A 25,327-nucleotide genomic window follows, 5' to 3' on the forward strand; every position below is an offset into this window, starting at 1 on the left:
TGTATGCAAATACAGCTCTAAAATGTCTCCTGTGGCCATTTCAGAGTGTCTTGTACATGTACAACATAATAGAATGACTCCCAATAGTCAAAACAACCATTTTGAGGCTTAATCAAATGTCTTTAGGTGTGAAATTTGATAAGTAAATTGGTCTCAAAAACCTGTTGAAAAGTATCTGGAAATTGGATTGTGATAACTAAAAACTTTTCAGATCCATGTTAAAAATAGGGCTTTTATCAGGCAGCTGCAAACACAATGGTGGCTGTGGGAAATAGCTGAAAATGTGATACTGTGGTTGCATTGAAATGAAAAGAGCCCTTTTGCAGGTATAAAAACCTCCAGAAACAACTTGGCAGATAGATTGTGATCCCAGAGACTTAGAGAGATCATACATACGCCAGAAACGGAAGTTAAGACTCAGCGGTCGTAAGATATGATCGGGGTGATTGGCACTCCCTGCTAGCGGCCAATTGTCCGCTGGTGAGCAGGAGGTGGAATTGCACAAGCATTTCACTAGAAATGCTTGTGCAATGTTAAATGCCGACAGCGTATGGACATGATTCGCTATAGCTTGTTAAACCTACACCTATATCTCTAGTTATATTGAAGAGACAGTGTTTCCTCTTTGTACACTGGAGGAGTTTGTACTCTCATATATACAACAAACAAAAACAAAACAGTTTACACTAAGGATACACAAGGCTTTACCTGTAACTTATAGGTAAAGAGTTGTGTATCCTTAGTGTAAACTGTTTTTTGTATGAGAGTACAAACTCCTCCAGTGTAAAAAGATGTAATGTATATTTCTCATTTGTGAAACTACAGGTGCAGCCTCATTCATTTATACACAGTATACAGCCTGTAAGTATACTGTGTATAAATGTAGTTTTACAAATGCGAAATATACATTACATCTTCTAGAAAACTCTAGCATTATTGAGCAAAGAATATAGCTACCCTCATGTATATAGTACAGTCTACTGGTCAATTTATCAAGCTCCATACGGAGCTTGATGCCCCGAGTTTTCCGGCGAGCCTTCAGGAAGCCTTCTAAAGACCGCTGCTCCATAACCTGTCTGCCTGCTCTGAGGCAGCCGACAGAAATCAACCCAATCTAATACAATTGGGTTGATTGACACCACCTGCTAGCGGCCGTGAATCTGCATGGGGGCGGCATTGCACCAGCAGTTCACAAGAACTGCTGGTGCAATGATAAATGCCAACAGCGTCTGCTGTCAGCATTTATCGATGTGCGGCGGACATGGTTCGCTACATCGTATCATGTCCATCCGCACAATAATAAATTGACCCCTGTACCTCATTCTAAGTAAGAAAAAAAGACAATGGGCTGATTTATTATGCTGCGAATGCAGCAGTTTCCGCACAAGCCTTCAGGTATGCTGGAAACATAAGTTAAGAAGCAGCCGTCATAAGACCGCTGCTCCTTAACTTGTCCACCACCTCTGAGGCATTTATTGATGTGTGGCGGACATGATCCACTAATGCGGATCATGTCTGCCCGCACTATGTTAAATCGGCCCCAATGGGTCTAATTCACTAAGTGTGTGCTCCATCTTCAGTATAGTACAATTTCACATCCCAAGAAAGCACTCATCCTCATACAAGTTTGAGTGCAGAGACTCCAAAGCTTGCACCGCTGGGACTGTTTAGTACTGGGCTGTTATCATAAATGTTTGCGTCATCTTCACCTGTTTCTGTGTCTTTACCTTTAAACATTTATGAAATACTATCTCTAATTCTCTGTGCACAAAAATACTGAAAGCCTGAAGCCTGACATTATGTATAAAAGACAGAGAACATGTGCAAATCTATAGCATGTATTTACGTAGCATTATACTATGCAGCATTCCTGTATCCCTTGAGCTTACAGCTGTATTCTAATTCTCCAGCTTCTTGTCATATGAAGCCCAAGGGAGGGGTAAAATGGTTTCTGTTCAGGTGAGTTTTCTCATATGATAAGTTAATTAATGTCTCAATGTTTATCCTTAATGGCGAAGAATTTAATGGAGCGGAATTAGTTTAATTAACTATGTAACAAGCTGCCTCCCTTGCTTGTATTTTCAGTAGTAAAAATAGTATATTCCTTTGTTCCTGTCGCTGCAGTGGGCTGGAAGGATCTGTCTGTCAGGTGGAATTATCCTTCGGCACAGTCTGGCTGGGAATCCATGCATGCCACACTGAATTAAAGAGACTTTCTTGGCTGCCAGGAAACACCTAGAAAGGAAATAGAATTGTAAACTATTAAAGGTGTATGTGCCAAAGAACACCAAACTTAACCTTTGGCACCTTCACCAGTGGCAGGAATAATGAATAATGTGTCCCCAATAGTATTTAGGACACCCAAACACATATGGAAACTAATAGCATTAGCACAAATGTAAACATTGATTTTTATCTTAAAACATAGCAAGGGGCATTTATTTACTAACCATTTACTTGTTTCTAGATATATGATCATTTGAATGTCATCAGATTGGATACTTGGCTCTTTCAGGCTACTTTTTGCCTGACATCTGCCCTATAATGAGACGAGATTCATGGTTCTGATCTACTGTAATGTCAGCTATTTGTCCATGTGAGATCTCAGAACAGATACCTGGCCCCTGCAGCTGCCATTTTGCCAGATATTTTTAGATGTATGTCCAGTGCTACCCTATTACAGTGACTTATCATGGCCCTTGTAGCCCCATTATTCCAGCTGTTTTTGATGTTTGAAAATTTCAATAACTATATACCCATTTGAGATCTCAAATCAGAGGCATGGCCATTGTAGCCCCATTTTTCCAGCTATTTTTTTATGTATGCCATTTCAATAACTATATACCCATTTGAGATCTCAAATCAGAGGCATGGCCATTGTAGCCCCATTTTTCCAGCTATTTTTTTATGTATGCCATTTCAATAACTATATACCCATTTGAGATCTCAAATCAGAGGCATGGCCATTGTAGCCCCATTTTTCCAGCTATTTTTTTTATGTATGCCATTTCAATAACTATATACCCATTTGAGATCTCAAATCAGAGGCATGGCCATTGTAGCCCCATTTTTCCAGCTATTTTTTTATGTATGCCATTTCAAAAGCTATATACCCATTTGAGATCTCAGATTAGATACATGGCCCCTGTAATACCATAATACCAGCTATTTGTGATGCATAGACCCTGTAGCACACTAAGCTAGCTGTTTTATCAAAGTGAGACTTCAGATGTGTAGCCAGCGCTACCCCATTTTACTAGCTATATACCTATTTGAGATCTCAGATCAGATAAATGGTTACTGTAGCCATTATACCATCAAACAGAAACTTCTGATGAGTGGTTAGTGAAGACCAAAGTGTGGCAGCAATACACCTAATTAAAAAGAACATTATATAATAAAAATGACATACTTTAATTTGTTAGTGCATCCACTAGACACCTTACTTGAGGGCCATAAAAAAAAAAAACTATGGGCAATATAATACAACTTGTATGAGAGACAGAACATTAAAAATGCTGTTCGACTAAGACAATGCTCCAGTGCGCGAATGCAAATGCTGAAGCTAGAATTAAATTGCTCAATCACCCCCCATATTCACCAGACCTTGCTCCCAGTGACTATTACCTGTACGTATGCTTGAAAGATCACTTGCAAGGATGATAAGCTGATGTTGGCTGAACAGTCGTCAACAAACCTTTTTTGTGTGGAAAGCATAACAATCTTGCTGCATCAGAAACTTGTTCAGCTTAAGGGGAATTATGTTGGAAAAATAATAATAAATTTTATGGGTCTGAGTGTTTTCCACCTATTACAGGATTAGGACTTATTGATCTACCCTTGTATCTTTAAATGGAAATTTTAGGCTGAAAATAAAGTGCTCTATATAGGGCAAATAAGCGTATTTCCTGGTAAACAGACCCATAAAATGAGCTTGTGCTGACAAAAAGGCTGAGTTTCTGTCAGCTTCTTATAGCCTGGGTGCTTGATAAGAATTTGATTGTGGTTTTCAATTTAACTGTAATGTACTTGAGTCCTGTTCCCTAAAACACTTTTTAAACGGAATATTGATATCAATAAGGGGTTTATTATAAAAGCTACATAAATATTATTATTTTTTTAATTGTGAATCTTTTTTTATGTGTATGAAGTTATCTTTCTAATAAATTCTTTATTTTTATCACCTAAGGTGCGACTTTTGGTTGCTGATTTATTGATTAAATATTCAATCCCAGGAAGAACACTGCCTATTTCTCTTTATTAGTGCCATAAAATTTGTATTAGTAAAAAGATAATTAAAAAAAAAAAATTATAGTTATAGAGCTCATGTCCTATACCCTGCTGGAGCTCAGATACATCTGTGTCAGCTCAGCCTATGAGCCATATGCAGAATAGAAACAGTTCTATTAATAAAGAATAATTTATTTTTAGACTAAAGTATTCCCTTAAAGGGGCGTTGTCGTTATATTTATTTGTTTTATCTGAAAAGGAGAATTTCAAAATGTACTTCCTTTTTTGTTATGAAAAATGTATGTTCCTGTGCCGAATAGATTCGTTTTTTCATGTTATTTTTGCAGAGGAGTGTCCATCTCTAACAGGAGAGTAGAGGCAGTTATCCAGCCAGTGTGGATTAGTCAGAAGTTGAAGGTTGCACTACCAAACAGTATTAGTTTCAAATAACATTTCAAAGTTTTTACTTAAGGTACATGCTACCCATATTCTAAATAACTTAAAATCACTTGAAAGTCACTGACTAGAAAATATAACATCCCTATGTAAAAAACAATATATTTTACCTCAAAATTTCTTCAGCTCACCATAGTAAGTGCCAATCAGCATCATCAGTGCTAAGCAATTTCCCACATGGGTGCTAAGCTGCATTTTATTTATTTATTTATTTATTTTTTTAAATATATTTTTTTTTTTACTTTTTTCCCAGATCTCCAAGACATTGGAAAGGTTAGGCGATTACCTTTCTAATGGTGGGTCTTGGGGGTCTGTAGTTGCTTAGATGTCTGAGATACAGGCTTCTAAGTAGCATGCCCTCTTTCTCTATACTGTCTATTGTAATTTTAAAATAAAGTAGCGCAGTGACGTCATCACGTCATTGCGTGTGACGTCACCGTGCAAAACGTGAAGCCCCAGTGATGCCTGTAGCTATACAGTCCAGATAACCGGGGTGGGAGTCAGTGGGAACCCCCCAGATTACCCTCAAGGTGGGTGAGTGCTAGCGACGGCTCTGAGCCATCGTCAGCACCTAGGGTTGCCAGGTGTCTGCCACAAAAATACCGGACAGATAAACGGGGGGGGGGGGTGATCTGTTGGCGGGTGATTTTATTAATAGAAATTTTATATATATATATATATATATATATATATATATATATACATATATATATATACACACATATACACATATATACAGTATATATATTTACAATATTATATTATACATATATTATTAAATATACTTATATAAATTGTATTTGTGTGTGTGTATATAAATATATATATATTTATATATTAAGATTATATATATATATATATATATATATATATATATATATATTGTGTGTGGCTAAAGGAAGGGTGTTATTAAACTATAACAATTATTTTAAAAAATTGACTGAGACATACCATAGATCTCCCTGCTGACACTAATTCAAAATGGGATGGCTTATTGGCTGGCAGTGGCAGTTCACCATCCTATCCTGCTGGCTCTCTCTGACTGAGTGAATTCACACTCAAACGAAATCACGCAGGCTGCAGAATAGACTAGACAGTGCAGCCCGGGTCTTCTTGTTGTCGTGACGTCACGCGCGTGATCACGTGACGTCCGACACGCAGACAGTCTAAGTTGAACAGCGCAGGCTGAGGCAGAGCCGGGGCACCGCAATTAGGATCAGAGAGAGAGCCTGCCTGATGTCGAGTGACTAGTACTGACAGTGACTAGTGCACTACATAGTAGGGCTAGGTGCTGGTGGACACGGGCCAGGGGTGACAGGCTGGGCTAATGGGCTTGGGACCGGCTGCTGCTGGGTTGGGACCTGCTCCTGGGAGGGTAGATAACTTTCTAGTTTGCTTGGGGATGCGGCTTGGTTGGACTGAGGACTCCTGCCACGGTCGGAACTCGGAAGGGGAAGGAACTTAGTTAAAAATAAATAAAAACAAATTTGCAAAAACACTGTAAACACTTCTTAACTACCTAAGGCTATGTCCGGTTTTTTTAAGATAAAATTACCGGGCAGTAGCCTGAAATACCGGACAGTCCGGTCTAATACCGGACACCTGGCAACCCTATCAGCACCTGATTGGGACAATTTGCGACGGCTCAGAGCCGTCGTTAGCACTCAAAGGGTTAATGTAATTTCATGGGATTTCACCATAAACTTTGCAAAATTTGCAAAAAGTAAACTTATTTAAACTGAAGAGGGAAATTGTCAGGGTTTTTTCCCTGTTGTTTGCCATGTGCTGCTGGCAGACATTTTACTCACCTCTATTCCTGACTATGGTGCATTTGTATTACCTGGCTACCTGATGTCCTTCCTGGTTCCTGATCCCTGGCTTGTTCCTGACTCGGCTCGTCTGACTACCAGCTCTGGTTTTGACTTCTGGCTTGTTATTTGACTTGTGGAATTTTTATTATTTTTTGCTATGAATAAAGGTGTGATTATTTTTGCACTTCTCATCTCAGTCTGATTCCTGGCACCCTGACATTACGCAAAGGCCATGAATCCTGATGGTGCTAATAATCCACCTTTACCTGCCATCATTTCCAGGATGGATGAACAAGATCACCGCTTGGATCAATTTGCACTAGCCCTGCAAACCCTGCTGACTCGCACTGCACATTTGGACCAAAGTGTCCCGCAAGTTATGGCTGCTCCTGTTTCCGCTGCTGCACCTATGCCTACCAGGAGCATGTCCAGTTCTGCACCTCTACCTCAGTGATACGGAGGCGATCCTTTTCAGTGCAGAGGGTTTTTGAACCAGGTGAGCATTTACTTTGAGATGTTACCTCAGGCGTTTCCCTCTGACAGAGCTAAGGTGGGATTTCTCATCTCGTTACTCTCTGACACAGCTCTTGCCTGGGCTAATCCCTTGTGGGAGACTAATAAACCTGTGATTTCAAATTACCCTGAATTTGTGGCCTCCTTTCGAAAGGTATTTGATGTTCCGGCTCGCTCCTCCTCTGCTGCTAAACGACTCATGTCCATTCAGCAAGGTACAAGCTCTGTTGCTCAGTATGCTATTGAGTTCCATACGCTTGCCGCAGAGGTAGGTTGGAACAATGAAGCCCTTGTTGCCGCCTTCTTTCATGGGCTCTCTGATGCGATTAAAGATGAAGTTGCTCCCAGAGATTTATCAGAGGATCTCGAGGCATTAGTGTCTTTTTTTATCCTAATTGACATCAGATTCAGAGAGAGGCCCTCTTTCAAGGAACGCTTGAGGAAGCCTCCTGTTCCATTGTCTCCTACGTGTTCGTTCCCACCGATGCATCCTGTTCCCGAGTCACCAGGTACTGCTGAGCCAATGCAGTTGGGATTGACGCTGTAACATTAACAGTATTAACTTGAGTAACTGTTAAATTTAAAGACAATAAAATTGTGTTTTGTGACACCAAATCAGAAAGTGAACACTATGTGAAGTGACACCAGGTTGATTTGGTGTAAATTAAGCCTTTTAATATTGGTAGGATTCTGAACTGTTTAGCTAACAGTCAGATACAAACAGCACAGGAAATTAGTAAGTTAGCAAGGTACTTTGTAGTTCAGGAATAAATGCAAGTAGTAGTCATACAATCATTAGACATAGAAATCTTATACTTTAGTTAACTAACCGGATCAGATATGCTTGTCTCCCTTCAGTTGAAGCTGCAGCTGACATGCAGAGATGAGATCCTGTGTTGAGGGAGAGAGACGCGGTGTTTGGCGTGTGATGTCACCACAATCACTTATCCGGAGTTCAGAAGGATTTCTGACAATATTAAAGCTGAAACAATTATGGAACAAGGTTTGAGAGTTACCTTTGATGAAACTGGATATTACACTCCTTAGTTAGGTAAATCAGTCTGTGAAAATGTGGAACAGGCTGCAGTCTGATTAGCTGAGTGCAGCTTGAAGTCTGTGAAAACTGCAGGCATCCGGTTCAGGGAGAGATGAGACAGAAAGGCTGAATCAGTCTGAAATATAAATAAACACTCTGAAAGGATTAGATTAGGTTTGCTCACACAGATAGAAATAGTTGAATAGTACTTTGAAATCCTTAGGTTGTTTAAAGTATAGTTAAATTGGTAGTTAGCTTAGGAACAAGCATGTCTCTCAGGGAGTTTTACAAATTACTAAGCAAAGCTTGGGGGTGTGAGCAGGTGTGATAAAGGGAGTGTGTACCTGTGATTGGTTAGTACACCTTAAAGGAAAAGCAGCATAACTGAAATACTCTGACACACGCGTCTCTCAGGGGCGGAAAGGGCCTTTAGGAGGAGGGAGGTGCTCTGCCTCTATTGTGGGTTACATTGCCGGGAAAAGCTCACACCTAAGTTCCTGTCGGGGGCAGACCTTGGGTGGTTTATCCTCGTCCCTGGAACCGCTTAAGGAGAAACTTTTTGTCACGGTTGTCCTTTCCTGGGTGGACTCCTCCATAGTCACTCAGGCTCTTGTTGACTCTGTTGCTGCGGGCTATTTCATTGACAGTGCTTTTGTATCAAAGCACTCCATTCCTATTTTGCCTCGGACCGTTCCGCTTGCTATTGAGGCCATGGATGTCAGGCCCCTTCAGCCCGCACTCGTTACTCACGAAACTGCTCCGTTGTCCATGGCTGTTGGGGCTCTCCATTTTGAAACCCTCCAGTTCCAGGTTATAAACTCTCCGCATTTTCCAGTTGTTCTGGGTTATCCCTGGCTCTATAAGCACAATCCCAGTCTCGACTGGCGCAGGTCCGAAATTTTGTCGTGGTCCCCGCAATGTATTTCCACTTGTCTTCGGAAACCAGTTAAAGTCTTGTGCACTTCTTCAGTATCTCAATTGCCAGAGGAGTACTGAGAGTTCCTAGACGTGTTTGACGAGGTGCATGCCGGTACGTTGCCTCCTCACCGGTCTTACGATTGTGCCATAGATTTGCAACCCGGAGCCATTCCTCCTCGGGGCCAGGTGTACCCTCTGTCTGTTGCAGAGAATTGTGCTATGGAGGAGTATGCTGCCAATTCTCTGTCGCGGGGAATCATCCACAAATCCTGCTCTCCTGCAGGGGCTGGCTTCTTCTTTGTGAAGAAAAAGGGTGGCGAGTTAAGACCATGTATCGATTATAGGGATCTTAATCGTCTTACCATTAAGAATGCTTACCCTATTCTGCTCATTACGGAACTCTTTGACCGCCTCAAGGGAGCTATGGTCTTTACTAAACTTGATTTGAGAGGAGCGTACAATCTCGTTAGGATTAAGGAGTCACGAATGGAAAACAGCATTTAACACCAGGAGCGGGCATTATGAGTATCTTGTAATGCCCTTTGGTCTATGCAATGCTCCTGCTGTTTTTCAGGAATTTATTAATGATGTCCTACGAGATATGTTGCAACAGTGTGTTGTTGTGTACTTAGACGACATCCTCATACACTCACCCACACTTGAGGCTCATCGTTCTAATGTTACACAGGTTCTTCAGAGACTATGTGAGAACGGCCTGTTTTGTAAACTTGAGAAATGTGAGTTCTATCAGACTCAAGTAGCCTTCCTAGGTTATGTTATCTTCGTTACAGGGTTCTCCATGGATCCTGACAAGTTATCTGCAGTTCTGCAGTGGCCTCGCCCAGTTGGTCTTCGGTGTATTCAACGTTTTTTGGGGTTCACCTATTACTATAGAAAGTTTGGTCAAGCCTATCACAGACATGACCCGTAAAGAGAAAGATCCACTCCATTGGTCACCTACCGCCATTAAGGCCTTTGATAGTCTTAAGACTGCCTTTGCTGCCGCTCCAGCTCTGGCTCATCCTAACCCTGTCCTGCCTTTTGTTCTTGAGGTCGATGCGTCTGAGACTGGAGTAGGTGCCCTCTTGTCTCAACGTCCTACGCCTGACGGTTCCTTGCATCCGTGTGGTTTCTTCTTTAAGAAATTGTCTCCAGCGGAGGGCAATTATGAAATTGGCGACAGGGAATTACTGGCCATAATTTTGGCATTCAAGGAATGGAGGCATCTTCTCGAGGGTACTAGCGTGCCAGTGCTCATTCTTACTGACCACAATAATTTAACTTATCTATCTGAAGCAAAACGTTTGTCGCCCCGACAGGCCAGATGGGCGCTATTTTTGTTTTGGTTTAATTATGTGGTTTCCTACCTGCCTGGTAGTAAGAATGTTAGGCTGATGCCCTCTCTCGACAATTTTCACCTCTGTCCAAGGAGGAGTCTGTACCTACCTGTTACTCCGAGACATGTTAGTATTTCACTATTCCACCTCATATCATGAATTTCAATGTGTTAAGTAGCATTAAATGGACATTAAACCCATTTTTATTATTTCACGATTCAGCTAGAGCATGCAATTTTAAACAACTTTGTAATTTACTTCCATTATCTAATTTGCTTCATTCCCTTGATATTCTTAGCTGAAAAGCATATCTAGATAGGCTCAGAAGCTGCTGATTGGTGGCTGCACATCAATGCCTCATGTGATTGGCTCACCCATGTGCATTGATATTTAATAAACAAAGAATAACAAAATAATGAAGCAAATTAGATAATAGAAGTAAATTGGGATGTTGTTTAAAACTGTATTCTCTATCTGAATAATGACATAAAAAGCTTTGGTTTAATGTCCCTTTAATGTGAAATCTAATTGTAGATGTTTTTGTTAGTAGGCCAAATACCATGCTCCTTATTGTGTACATGAATGTATGACATTAAAAGATGTTATATCTCAAATACATATAATACTGGTGTGTGGGATGTTACTCACCAGCATGCTGTGCTGATGTTGCAGTCCCTGAGTCACGAGCCCCTGGAAGTCCACGGACTGCTGTGATGCTCAGGGACCTGCGAATGAGCTCCTGCCACTCATTATATTCCGCCTCATGGTGAGGACCACCGCCTGTTCCTCTCTGCTGCATGGCTTCTTGGGCCATTTTCTCCTTGACCCGCCTCTTGCAGTCATTCCACCTTTTCTTGAGCCCATCCACATTCCTCCTCTGCTGGGCCACGCCATTGACTGCCTCCTCGACCCTCAGCCATGCATCTTTCCACCTTCGGGCAACTCCTTTGCCCTTCTCTTGGCCAAAGAGGGCGGTGTAGTTCTCCAGGACATCCTGGACTAGCGCAAGGTTTTCTGTAAAAGAGAAGTTGGGGCACCTCATGCGCTCCTCATCCTGGGCCGCCTGGCTCCCTCCCTGGGATGTCCCTTGTGTGGGTTCCTCCCTATCCTCTCCCTCCTCCCCCCTTCTATCTCCATGTGCACCCTCTGTCCCTCTTCAGAGTGTGCCTGACCTTGGGGCAACCCCACTCCCATCCTCCCTTCTAACTCTCCCCCCTCCACTCACTCCCTGACAGGGACCCTGCTGCTCCTCCTGTCCATAATCCTCTCCCTGCAACTCCCCTTCCCTCCTCCCCCTGCCCTAGCTCTCCCTGTCATCCTCAAACTACACACACTCACACACTCACACTCACTCCCCCTTCAATCACACACAATCACAACCAAACACTCAGCCTATCACACTGTAAAAGATAAATAAAATGTGTGAGGTGTTAGAAAAAAAAGTGTTGTGTATTTTGTATATGTGTGTATGCAAAATGTGTGCAATATGTAAAAAAAAGTGTAAGTAAATGTACAGGCTTACCAATCCAACAATCCGACCTAACTAACTTAATGAAATGCTCCTCTCTCACTACTCTTACCACTAATCTCTCTACTCACTGTAGTGTGCTGTAGCTCCAAGAACCAACCAAACACACTAAAGAAAATGTATGAATTTTGAATGGCGTAATTACGTAGTGCATCTTTTAGAATTGGCCGTTGTTTTTTACGATTCGTAGGCTAATTTGCATAAAACTTTACTTTATTGAGACTTTACGTGAACAAAATACTGGCGTAAGTACTTGCGACGACTAAAATGTGTATTTGCGCACATTTTAGTTGATCGCAGGTTTTTCCTACTTACGCCAGTTTAGCATCTGATGGCACATTATATTGGATAGGTCGAGTTGCGAAGTTGCGAGGTGAAATTACGGGTGGCGTGGGTTCCCTCGCTTGCGCTGAAAACTACGACCTATATCGGATCGCGCCCCAGGTGGTAAATCATAAACTATTGAAGTGAATCTGTGCATGTCTACCTTCCCTAACAGCTGATTGCTTTCAAAGTTAACCAGCAAAGCGTGAATACGTTACGTATTTTTGGAAACTCTCTAACCCATTAATGCCACCTCTACAACATTTTCCTGGATAGCTATGACTTACACATTCTGCAGGGAGAAACATGATTAGTATGATTCGTGCTGATGGGCTCTGTGGGTACAGTATATAGACAAGGATTTAAGCAAACTAAATTAAACTTCCCTATTGTAAAACCATATACGCTTCTTGTCATATTTAGTGGTGTAACATCACAGAGATTTGGTATAATCATGTCTGATGTTTTAATAAAGTTTTAACATGAGTTTTGTACCTCATGCCTGAAAAGTCCAAATGATTCCATACTCCTGTGCACTAGTGCTAGAAGGGGCATGTATTTGTCAGTGATGATGCGACACAAGCAGGCACGCTTTTTGTATGTCAATACAAGGTATATGATCATATGCGCTATGCACAGAAAAAAAACTTTCAAAGAAACTATGATGAATTTTATTAGAAGCATTTTTAATACCGTGTATTGCGCAAATTCTTGTATTCAAGGCTGAAATGCTCTTGTGTATTTAATGTTGTATTTCAAGTGCCTTTAATATGACAGGTGATATAGTCACTAACATGTGCATTTATATTTGCTATCTTGCATATTAGTACAGTTTATGCAGAATACAAAAAGGCCCAAAATTACAAGTGGTACGCTAATGCTAGCGTGGGACATGATAAACAGTATGGCTGGACAAATTTAGCATGCAACTTGATATCATATAATCAGAGTAACCAGAGAAGGTTTAGCACGGCCAACATCACTCTAGCGCACCCATTACTTTCAATGGAATTGAAATGGATATTACAACTGAATGGATATTACAACTGCTCTGATATTACAAGTTGAAAGTTATGGGTTGCTCTTGAGAGAAATATCACTAGAAGAATGAGCAAGATCTGAGACCATAGCATCACCTTGCTATTACTGCTTTATATTATTGTAGTTCATAATAAACTCTGCTATTATTATACTGTATTCTTCTGTCAGTTCGGTTTTTCAGTACCAGTGAAAATGCTACCACTGTTTTCAGGACATAACAAAAGGTTAAAAAAAAGTTTTACAAAACACATTTTAAACATCAAAAAATATATCTTGCATTTCAAGAAAAAACAAAACATTCCACCAACATTCAGAAACATTAATCTATAATTGTATATCAGATACTTGATTATTCACTATGCTGGGGAATGGGTAATAAAGGGATTATCTATCTTTTTAAACAACAAAAATTCTGGTGTTGACTGGCCCTTTAAAGAAGCTTGAAAACTGATATCTTAAAGGGACAGTCAACACCAGAATTTTTGTTGTTTAAAAAGAAAGATAATCCTTTTATTACCCATTCCCCAGTTTTGCAAAACCAACACAGTTATAATAATAAACGTTTTACCTCTGTGATTACCTTGTATCTAAGTTTCTGCTGACTGCCCCCTTATTTCAATTCTTTTGACAGACTTGCATTTTAGCCAGTCAGTGCTCACTCCTAGGTCACTTCACATGCATGAGCTCAATGTTATCTATATGAAACACATGAACTAATGCCTTCTAGTGGTCAAAATGCATTCAGATTAGAGGCAGTCTTCAAGGTCTAAGAAATTAGCATATGAACCTCCTAGGTTTAGCTTTCAACTCAGAATACCAAGAGAACAAAGCAAAATTGGTGATAAAAGTAAATTGGGACGTTGTTTAAAATTGCATGCCCTATTTAAATCATGAAAGTTTTTTTTTGGACTTGACTGTCCATTTAAGCAGTGTATGAATGTTTTGCAGGCCCTTTTGTGGATAATAAACAGACTTGTGCAGAAGCGAAAAATTCAGTTCGTCTGAATCTTTCAGAACAAATATTCTGAAAAATTAGTTTTTCAAAATATTCGACTGCTGCACTATTCAGTATTCTAAAATGAAATGAATACTGATTATTTGTGGAACATTTACATAAATATTTGTTAAATGGATGTAAATGTTCCTTTGCTGGAGGTGAAAAATTCAGCTGTAGCGCAATACTTACTTCTAGTGTGCTGGAGCGCCGCGCTAATACTGACCCTTCTTCACAGATCCCTGGGCTCTGCTAATAGGAGGCTTAGCACGGCAGATCCCAGGGCTTGCGCTAAAGGACTTTCACATTTAAAGGGACAGTCTAGTCAAATTTAAACTTTCATGATTCAGATAGAGCAGGCAATTTTAAGCAATTTACTCTAATTTACTCTCATTATCATTTTTTGTTCTCTTGTTATCTTTATATGAAAAAGCAAGAATGTAAGCATAGGAGCTGGCCCATTTTTGGTTCAGCACCTGGGTTGTGGTTTCTGATTGGTGTCTAAATGTAGCCACGAATCAGGAAGCACTACACAGTTGCTGAACCAAAAAAGGGCCGGCTCCTAAGCATTACTTTCAAATAAAGATACCAAGAGAACAAAGAAAAATTGATAATAGGAGTAAATTAGAAAGTTGCTTAAAATTGCATGCTCTATCTGAATCATGAAAGTTTAATTTTGACTAGACTATTCCTTTAATGCAGGCTCTAGGATCCACCACTCACCAGCACACTAGAGGTAAGTATTTGTTTAAAAGAAACAAATGAATACTTACAAATTCTGTCAGTGTTTCCTAATTTTTTTTAAATTTAGTTGAGGTATTCCTTTGGAAAATAAAAAGAATACCCTTGTTTTTGGTATGAATGCACATTTGTACCAAAACAAATGCACAAGCCTAATAAACAGTAATAACCATTGCTATAATCACTATTCAGTGCTCATGAAAATGTTTACTGTCCCTTTAAGTATTTTTCAGAAGTAACAATAGGGGAATTACTATATCTGTCAGAACATTGCAAACATTGTTTATTGAACCATTTGCACATTAATTCACACACACAAAAAAATCTTTGAATTTTCTCTGTGGATACCATTCATGATTGATAGCTTAAATTGCCCCCTTAACTAATAAAAAAGCAGTTACGATTTGTTTGACTAGAGTATATTGAATCTTAAATTATATTGTTCATATGTTTTGTTCAAATGGGAATGAATCAATTTTAGTTGAATATTCCACAAAACGGCAATAAATGCTAAATACAGTTTACATTGTTTTGGAGTAATTATATAGCAGTGTGAGGCTTTAGTTAGAGTATGCTAATTGTTCTAAGTATTCTGTCCTTGATCAAATAAAAGAAGAGAGATCCATTAGCAACAACACACAATCTCTGTAACTATATTAACTGCTATAACTTCAAAGAACTTGAGCTATTTAGGTACTTTACAGGTAATTAGACATAGGTTAAGCCCCTGGCTACTCACAATGTAAGTGCAGGGCCCTGATCAGCCTGGAGCGTCTTAAGGGTTAAGGTTGCTGGGAGGAGGAGTGTGTGTGGAGCTGTAGGTTAGATTGCAACAGTGTTGCAGATCTAAGGGAGGGGTTTCTACTCACAGATAAGAAGGGGATTCTGGGAGTTTGAGGCCCTCTTTCTGTTCAGGAACATCTGGAATCTTCTCCCACCCACCCAGCCCCCTTTTTGTAAATAGTTAGGTTTAGTCTCCCTGGGGCCGGACAGGGTTAGTCAACCTATCGTCTTTGGGTAAGGCCAGGGCGTTTAATGATTTTCCGCTCCCCCCAGTTTCGTATTGGTGTTTGCTTGGATGGGCTGAGGGTCCCATAAGGTTCGAGCGTTGTTACACCCTAAAGGCGGGCGGTAGCATCCCAGGCGGCAGATAGAAAGCGGGGAGGAGTGACGGCCATTGCAGGGGGCGTGACGTACCCAGGCGCGTGCTTGGGGAAAGCGCCTCCTGGGTTGCGAAGGGCAGAACAGCTCGAGTATGTAACCTTCTATCTGGTACCGCGTTGTAGCCGGGCTCCGATTTGTCTCCGTTTGCCTGGGGGGCTGCTTCCCGCTTCATATGGGTTATATAGGTTTAGGCATTGCCGCTCAACTGTTTAAGTAAAGTTAAATAAGAGTTATAGTCATTTACCGTACTGGGTAAATGAAAAGTTAAAAGTTTAGAGAAGGCCTTGATGCTTTAAATGAAATCATTCAAGGAGTGCCTTGTCTTAATAAAATTGACCTATATGGTCTTAACCTCCATATTGTTGTCTTGTCTTTATTTATGGTACATTTAGGATGTAAGTTAGTTGCCACACCCGCACGACATTGAACCTTTAACTCCCTTATCTTTCGTATACATGTGGTTTCTTTTCTTTCTTTTTTTAATGTATCTTATTCAAGTGGCATGGGGTAAAAGTGTTGTCATTATACAAAGTGTGCATTGGCCTTGGGGTATCTCTCCTCTTTCACATTTGATTGGTCAGCCTATCAGAAGCTGCACATGTCTAATGTATAGAGAGAGGTAGCAAATGTTAAGAATGATTAGTAGGGACAAGTTACAGACACTGCATTGGTTTGGACTGTCTGGGACGTTTGAGTGGCAGAAACTCTAACCTATTTATGAAAGAGCACTATTTAAACATGTTTGTTTATAAATAAAAAATGCATAAAAAAGTTAAGTTAAAACGACATGAAACCCAAAAATGTTCTAGAACATACAATTTTAAACAACTTTCCAGTTTACTTCTATTATCAAATTTCCTTCATTCTTTTGGTATCATTTTTTGAAGGAGCAGCAATGCACTTCTGGTTTCTAACTGAACATATGGGTGAGCCAATGACAATCGGTATATATATGCAGCTACCAATCAGCAGCTAGAACCTAGGTTCTTTGATGCTACAGAGCTTTCCTAGATAAACCTTTCAGAAAAGGATAACAAGAGAAGGAAGCAAATTAAATAATAGAAGTAAATTGTATGCTCTGTCTGAATCAACTATGACTTTAATTTCCCTTTAAAGCTTATTATGATTTTGAAGTTAACAGGAAGTGCATGTCTGTGTACAACTGGGTCTTAAGGACCAATTGCTTATTGGTGGACAGGGACACGCGCCACGAGCATTAAAGCAAAAACAATTGTTTTTCCTTTTCTTAATATAGGAACATACTTTTTTCTAAAAAATAAAAAAAAATTGGAAGTAAACTTTTCTTGAGCAAGTTAGCGTGTGTTTTGCCAGTTAAAAGTAATTTCTTTCCACACTAGCAAAACCCGGCAAACGCTAACTTCAGGATTTCAGATATTGCGAAAGCGCTAACTTCTCCTCATAGACTTTAATGGAGCATGCTAATAAAAACCCTTATTGCTTATAGCCTAACCCGACCCCATGTTAGACCAACAGCCCTAAACTCTGAGATAGTTATGTTATTTTACTTTCCAATGTGAAGAAGACATTTTTATTTTTATTTTTATTATATATATGTACAGTAGGCGGGGAGAGCAGCAGGTCATCGCCGTAGGAAGATGGGGGGGTGTATGGGAGGTGGGAGAGTCCTAGCCATGGTGGTTGGGGAAGCCTGAGAAACTGAGGCTGTGGTTTAGTTTAGGCCGTGGCTGGTTGTTAAACTTCAAGCCCTGGCTCTCCACGTTCATGGGGGTGCCTGTCTGCGCTCCTCAGCATTATAAATGAAGTGGCAGCGGGGATAATAAGAACAGAAGCCGATGGTGTGAAAGGTGCGGCACCGCTCTGTCTTGTATTTGGGATGGCGGGTCAGACTACATAACTCGTGGAAGCCGTGGGTGAATTGACACTTCTTGCCGTATTTGCAAGCCCCCCTCTCTTCAAAGGGCCGGCAAAGCTCTGTCTTGTAGCCGGTGGAATTGATCTGGGCACTGGATTACTGTTGCAGGTTGATCAGTTGCTGGTTACGCTTCCCGTTCTCGCTGAAGGAGCGGTCCCTGAACTTGTTCTCCTTGTTAAGCAGTGCAGTGCTGCTCTCCTTAAGGCCATTGAATGTGTTGTTGTTGTTGCTGGAGGAAGGGAGCTTGGTGGAGGAACTGCCATATACTGTATATATATATATATATATATATATATATATATATATATATATATATATACATACAGGGAGTGCAGAATTATTAGGCAAGTTGTATTTTTGAGGATTAATTTTATTATTGAACAACAACCATGTTCTCAATGAACCCAAAAAACTCATTAATATCAAAGCTGAATATTTTTGGAAGTAGTTTTAAGTTTGTTTTTAGTTTTAGCTATTTTAGGGGGATATCTGTGTGTGCAGGTGACTATTACTGTGCATAATTATTAGGCAACTTAACAAAAAACAAATATATACCCATTTCAATTATTTATTTTTACCAGTGAAACCAATATAACATCTCAACATTCACAAATATACATTTCTGACATTCAAAAACAAAACAAAAACAAATCAGTGACCAATATAGCCACCTTTCTTTGCAAGGACACTCAAAAGCCTGCCATCCATGGATTCTGTCAGTGTTTTGATCTGTTCACCATCAACATTGCGTGCAGCAGCAACCACAGCCTCCCAGACACTGTTCAGAGAGGTGTACTGTTTTCCCTCCTTGTAAATCTCACATTTGATGATGGACCACAGGTTCTCAATGGGGTTCAGATCAGGTGAACAAGGAGGCCATGTCATTAGATTTTCTTCTTTTATACCCTTTCTTGCCAGCCACGCTGTGGAGTACTTGGACGCGTGTGATGGAGCATTGTCCTGCATGAAAATCATGTTTTTCTTGAAGGATGCAGACTTCTTCCTGTACCACTGCTTGAAGAAGGTGTCTTCCAGAAACTGGCAGTAGGACTGGGAGTTGAGCTTGACTCCATCCTCAACCCGAAAAGGCCCCACAAGCTCATCTTTGATGATACCAGCCCAAACCAGTACTCCACCTCCACCTTGCTGGCGTCTGAGTCGGACTGGAGCTCTCTGCCCTTTACCAATCCAGCCACGGGCCCATCCATCTGGCCCATCAAGACTCACTCTCATTTCATCAGTCCATAAAACCTTAGAAAAATCAGTCTTGAGATATTTCTTGGCCCAGTCTTGGCGTTTCAGCTTGTGTGTCTTGTTCAGTGGTGGACGTCTTTCAGCCTTTCTTACCTTGGCCATGTCTCTGAGTATTGCACACCTTGTGCTTTTGGGCACTCCAGTGATGTTGCAGCTCTGAAATATGGCCAAACTGGTGGCAAGTGGCATCTTGGCAGCTGCACGCTTGACTTTTCTCAGTTCATGGGCAGTTATTTTGCGCCTTGGTTTTTCCACACGCTTCTTGCGACCCTGTTGACTATTTTGAATGAAACGCTTGATTGTTCGATGATCACGCTTCAGAAGCTTTGCAATTTTAAGAGTGCTGCATCCCTCTGCAAGATATCTCACTATTTTTGACTTTTCTGAGCCTGTCAAGTCCTTCTTTTGACCCATTTTGCCAAAGGAAAGGAAGTTGCCTAATAATTATGCACACCTGATATAGGGTGTTGATGTCATTAGACCACATCCCTTCTCATTACAGAGATGCACATCACCTAATATGCTTAATTGGTAGTAGGCTTTCGAGCCTATACAGCTTGGAGTAAGACAACATGCATAAAGAGGATGATGTGGTCAAAATACTCATTTGCCTAATAATTCTGCACTCCCTGTATATATATATATGTGTATGTATTGTATATGCATATGTATATATGTATTTTTATGCATATATTCACATATATACCCATCCACATATTTAGACATATATATCCTCTATTATAACCATTTCTATTCAAATACCTTGAGATATACAATATACCTTTCAACCATTATTTTAAATTTTTTATTAATATTTATATTAATAATTTATATCAGATAGTATATATATATATGTATGTGTAACACTTTTTTAATGTATTTATGTGGTTTTGGTTCACATTTTGTTTTAACTCTTACTCTTTACACTAGGTTTCCACTCGCACAAATCCGACACAAGCTAAATTTGTTTGCAATTGAGTGCACGCGTTTACTTTCAACTTGTAATATCCGCACAAGTTAGCATGGTCATGATATTACTTATCGCAACTTGCGCTAACACGAGGATGTCAGTCAGTGGATGTATAGGATTAAAAGTGTCACACACATGTAATAGCTGTCATGCAGCACAGGTTACGTCTGAGACCCAAGCGAAGTCTTGCCAGTTACTGCTGGGACATATAGTCTTTGCTGGCAGTAAAACGAGGGAGATAACCTTTGGAGAAGTGAAGATGAAAGATGAAAGTAATAATTTGACAGGTTTAAGTTATGAGGGACAAAGACAGCTACAATAAAGGGCAGGAGGAGATATGAAAAATGCCACAGAAAGAAATATCAATCTCAAACATAAAATTTGTTCTGGACACAGAAATCATTAAGGCCAACAAGGGCCCTACTGTGGCCCACAACCAACCAGTCAGGGGGGCAGTCACGACCTGTGGGGAGCAGAAATGAATCCAAAAGATAAAAATGTGCGATTAATCACAGCAGAGTTAAAGAGACATCAAACCCCATATTTTTTTCATGATTTAGGTAGAACATACCATTTTAATCAACTTTCTAATTTACTTCTTTTAACTAATTTGCTTCATTCTCTTGGTATGCTTTATTGAAGGAGCAGAAATGCACAACTGGTTTCTAACTGAACACATGGGTGAGCCAATGAGAATATGTATATATATGCAGCAACCAATCAGCAGCTAGAACCTAGGTTCTTTGCTGCTCTGAGCTTTCCTAGATAAACCTTTCAGCAAACGATAACAAGAGAAAGAAGCAAATTAAATAATGGAAGTAAATAGAAAAGTTGTTTAAAATTGTATTCTCTAGATGAATCATGAAAGAAAAATTTTGAGTTTAATTTACCTTTAAAGCTCTAATAAACTGCAGGATGTTAAAAAACTAAATATCAAGGGTGGTGTGTGGGACAAATGGGGATTTGTAGGTTTACTACCCATGAAATGGCAACTAACCAAAGAGCCAGCAGCTGGATATTACTTACATGCCTCCCATTTATTCCAGGTATATCTCAGCTGAGGTGCTACTAGAGGCACAGAAAATCAGGTACACAGAATGATCCTCTTTACTCATTGGGCCTGTAAGTTTCGTGGCACCAAACATACACCTAGATTACGAGTTTTGCATTTGTGGCCATTTCAGCGTTAAAACAGCACCGCAGCCGGTAGAGCTGTACCGCAAGTCTTTTAGGCTGTAACGCAACGTCAGTCCCACACTCGTAAAAATTACGTTTTTTCATGGGACTTCCTTAGCGCTGCCATTACGAGTTTTGCGGTGAGGCTAAAAAGCTTGCATTCCAGCCTATACCGACGAGATCCATTCCGCAATCTAAAAGCAGTAGTTATGAGTTTTACGCAACAAAACTGTTACATAAAACTCACAACAAAACTGTTACATAAAACTCACAACTAAACTGTTACAAAGTACACTAACACCCATAAACTACCTATTAACCCCTAAACAGAGGCCCTCCTGCATTGCAAATACTATATTAAAGTTATTAACCCCTAATCTGCTGCTCCCGACATCGCCTCCACTATTAAAATGATTAACCCCTATTCCGCTGCTCCCCAACATCTCCGCCACTATACTAATTTTTTTTAACCCCTAAACCGCCGCTTTCCCGCATCGCAAACACTATTTAAATATTATTAACCCCTAATCTGGCGTCCTCCCTAAGCTGCGGTGAGCTGGTTTTACCTGCTTGTGCACGATTTCCCCATAGACATCAATGGGGAGAGCCGGCTGAAAAAAAGTCTAACACCTGCAAAAAAGCAGCGTAAAGCTCCGTAATGCAGCCCCATTGATTCCTATGGGGAAAGAAAAGTTATGTTTACACCTAACACCCTAACATGAACCCCGAGTATAAACACCCCTAATCTAACACGTATTAAGCCCTAATCTGCCGCCACCGACATCGCTGACACCTACATTATATTTATTAACCCCTAATCTGCCACCCCCGACATCGCAGACACCTACATTATATTTATTAACCCCTAATTTGCTGCCCCAACATCGCCGGCACCTACATTATATTTATTAACCCCTAATCTCCTACCCCCAATGTCGTCGCAACCTAGCTACACTTATTAACCCCTAATCTGCCGTGCCCAATGTCGCCGCCACTATAATAAACATATTAACCCCTAAACCACCGCACTCCCGCCTCGCAAACATTAGTTAAATATTATTAACCCCTAATCTGCCGCCCCCAACATTGCCACCACTATAATAAACATATTAACCCCTAAACCCCCGTACTCCCGCATTGCAAGCACTAGTTAAATATTATTAACCCCTAATCTGCCGCCCCTAACATAGCCTAATGATTGCCGCCACTATACTAAATTTATTAACCCCTAAACCTAAGTCTAACCCTAACCCCCCTAACTTAAATATAATTAAAATAAATCTAAATAAAACCTACTATCATTACCTAAATTATTCCTATTTAAAACTAAATACTTACCTGTAAAATAAACCCTAAGCTAGCTACAATATAACTAATAGTTACATTGTATCTAGCTTAGGTTTTATTTTTATTTTACAGGCAAGTTTGTATTTATTTTAACTAGGTAGAATAGTTAGTAAATAGTTATTAAGTATTTACTAACTACCTAGCTAAAATAAATACAAATTTACCTGTAAAATAAAACCTAACCCTTCTTACACTAACACCTAACCTCACACTACAATTAAATCAATTACCTAAATTACAAAAACAAACAAACACTAAAATACACAAAATAAAAAAAGAAATGATCAGATATTTAAACTAATTACACCTAATCTAATAGCCCTATCAAAATAAAAAAAAACCCTAGCCTAAACTAAACTACCAATAGCCCTTAAAAGGGCCTTTTGCGCAAAGAAATCAGCTCTTTTACGTGTAAAAAAAAATACAAACACCCCCCCAACAGTAAAACCCACCACCCACACAATCAACCCCCCAAATAAAATCCTTACCGAAAAGGGCATTTGGATGGGCATTGCCCTTAAAAGGGCATTTAGCTCTTTTTCCGCGCAAAAGCCCTAATCTAAAAATAAAACCCACCTAATAAACCCTTAAAAAAGCCTAACACTAACCCCAAAGATCCACTTACAGTTTTTGAAGACAAGACATCCATCCTCAAGAAGCGGCAGAAGTCCTTATCGAAGCCGGCAGAAGTCTTCATCCAAGCAGCTGAAGTCTTCATCCAAGCCCGCAGAAGTCTTCATCCAGACGGCATCTTCTATCTTCATCCATCCGGCTTGGAGCGGATCTATCTTCAAGACATCTGGCGTGGAGCATCCTCTTCAATTGAAGTCTTCTTGCAGAATGAAGGTTCCTTTAAGTGACGTCATTCAAGATGGCGTCCCTTGAATTCCGATTGGCTGATAGAATTCTAGGTGAAAAAATCCTATTGGCTGATTGGAACAGCGCTGGATGTCTTGAAGATGGAGCCGCTCCGCGCCGAATGGATGAAGATAGAAGATGCCGTCTGGATGAAGACTTCTGCCCGTCTGGAGGACCACTTCTGCCGGCTTGGATGAGGACTTCTTGCCATTTCACTGAGGACTTCTCCCGGCTTTGTTGAGGATGGATGTCCGGTCTTCAAAACTGTAAGTGGATCTTCGGGTGTTAGTGTTAGGTTAGGTTACGGCGACCGTATGAAGAGGATGCTCCGCGCCGGATGTCTTCAGGATGGACCTGCTCCGCATTGCCAGGATGAAGATAAAAGATGCCTCCTGGATGAAGATAGAAGATGTCGCCTGGATGAAGACTTCTCACCGCATGGATGAAGATAGAAGAGGCCGTCTGGATGAAAACTTCTCCCCGCCTGAATGAGGACTTTATTGCCTGGATGAAGATCGTTCAAGTGGGACTTCAAAAACTAGTTTTTTTAAGGGTTTTTTTGGGTGTTTTTTTTTTTTTAGTTTAGGGTTTGGGCTTTCGTAAAAGAGCTAAATGCCATTTTCAGGGCAAAGCAAAAGAGCTAAATGCCCTTTAAAGGGTAATGCCCATACAAATGACCTTTTCAGGGCAATGGTTAGCTTAGGTTTTGTTTACATAGATTTTTTTATTTTGTGGGTTTGGGGGTTGGGGTTTGTAATGTTAGTGGGTCTTTGTATTTTTTTTTTTCAGGTAAAAGAGCTGTTTAACTTAGGGCAATGCCCTACCAAAGGCCCTTTTAAGGGTTATTGGTAGTTTAGTCTAGATTAGGTTTTTTATTTTGTGGTCTTTTGTTTTTTTAAATGGATATTAGAATAGGAATAATTTTTATTATTTTTGATAATTGTTTGTTTTTTGTTTTTGTATTTTGTGTAATGTATTTTTTTCGTTTTGGGGTGGGTTTTTATTTTTAGATTAGGGCTTGGGCATTTCATAAAAGAGCTGAATGCCCTTTTAAGGGCAGGTAAAAGAGCTAAATGCCCTTTTAAGGGCAATGCCCATACAAATGCCCTTTTCAGGGCAATGGGTAGATTAGGTTTTACTTTATTTTTATTTTGTGGGTTTGGGGGGTGGGGGTTTGTATACTGTTAGGGGGTGTTGGTTTTGGTTTGTAGCAAAAGAGCTGTTAACTTTAGGGCAAAGCCCTTTTAAGGGCCCTTGGTAGTTTATTTTAGATTTTTTTTAAAAAAAAGGGTATTAGAAAAGGAATAATCTTTATTATTTTGTATAATTTCGTTTGTTATTTTTTGTAATGGTAGTTTTTTTTTATTTTGTGTAATGATAGGTTTTAGTGTGCAGCTTAGGTTTTATTTGACAGGTAAGTTGTATTTGACAGGTAAGTGTATTTATTTTAACTAGGTAGTTAGTAAATAGTTAACTATTTAATAACTAGTCTACCTAGTTAAAATAAATACAAACTTACCTGTGAAATAACAATAAAACCTAAGATAGCTACAATATAACTATTAGCTATATTGTAGCTAGCTTAGGTTTTATTTCACAGGTACGTATTTAGTTTTAAATAGGAATTATTTAGTTAATAATTGTAAGTTTAATTTAGTTCTATTTTAATTATGTTAAAGTTAGGGGGGTGTTAGGGTTAGGGTTACGTTATGGATACGGTTAGGGTTACGTTAGG

The sequence above is a fragment of the Bombina bombina genome, chromosome 1, assembly GCF_027579735.1.
Source record: "Bombina bombina isolate aBomBom1 chromosome 1, aBomBom1.pri, whole genome shotgun sequence".
In the NCBI taxonomy this organism is placed as follows: domain Eukaryota; kingdom Metazoa; phylum Chordata; class Amphibia; order Anura; family Bombinatoridae; genus Bombina; species Bombina bombina.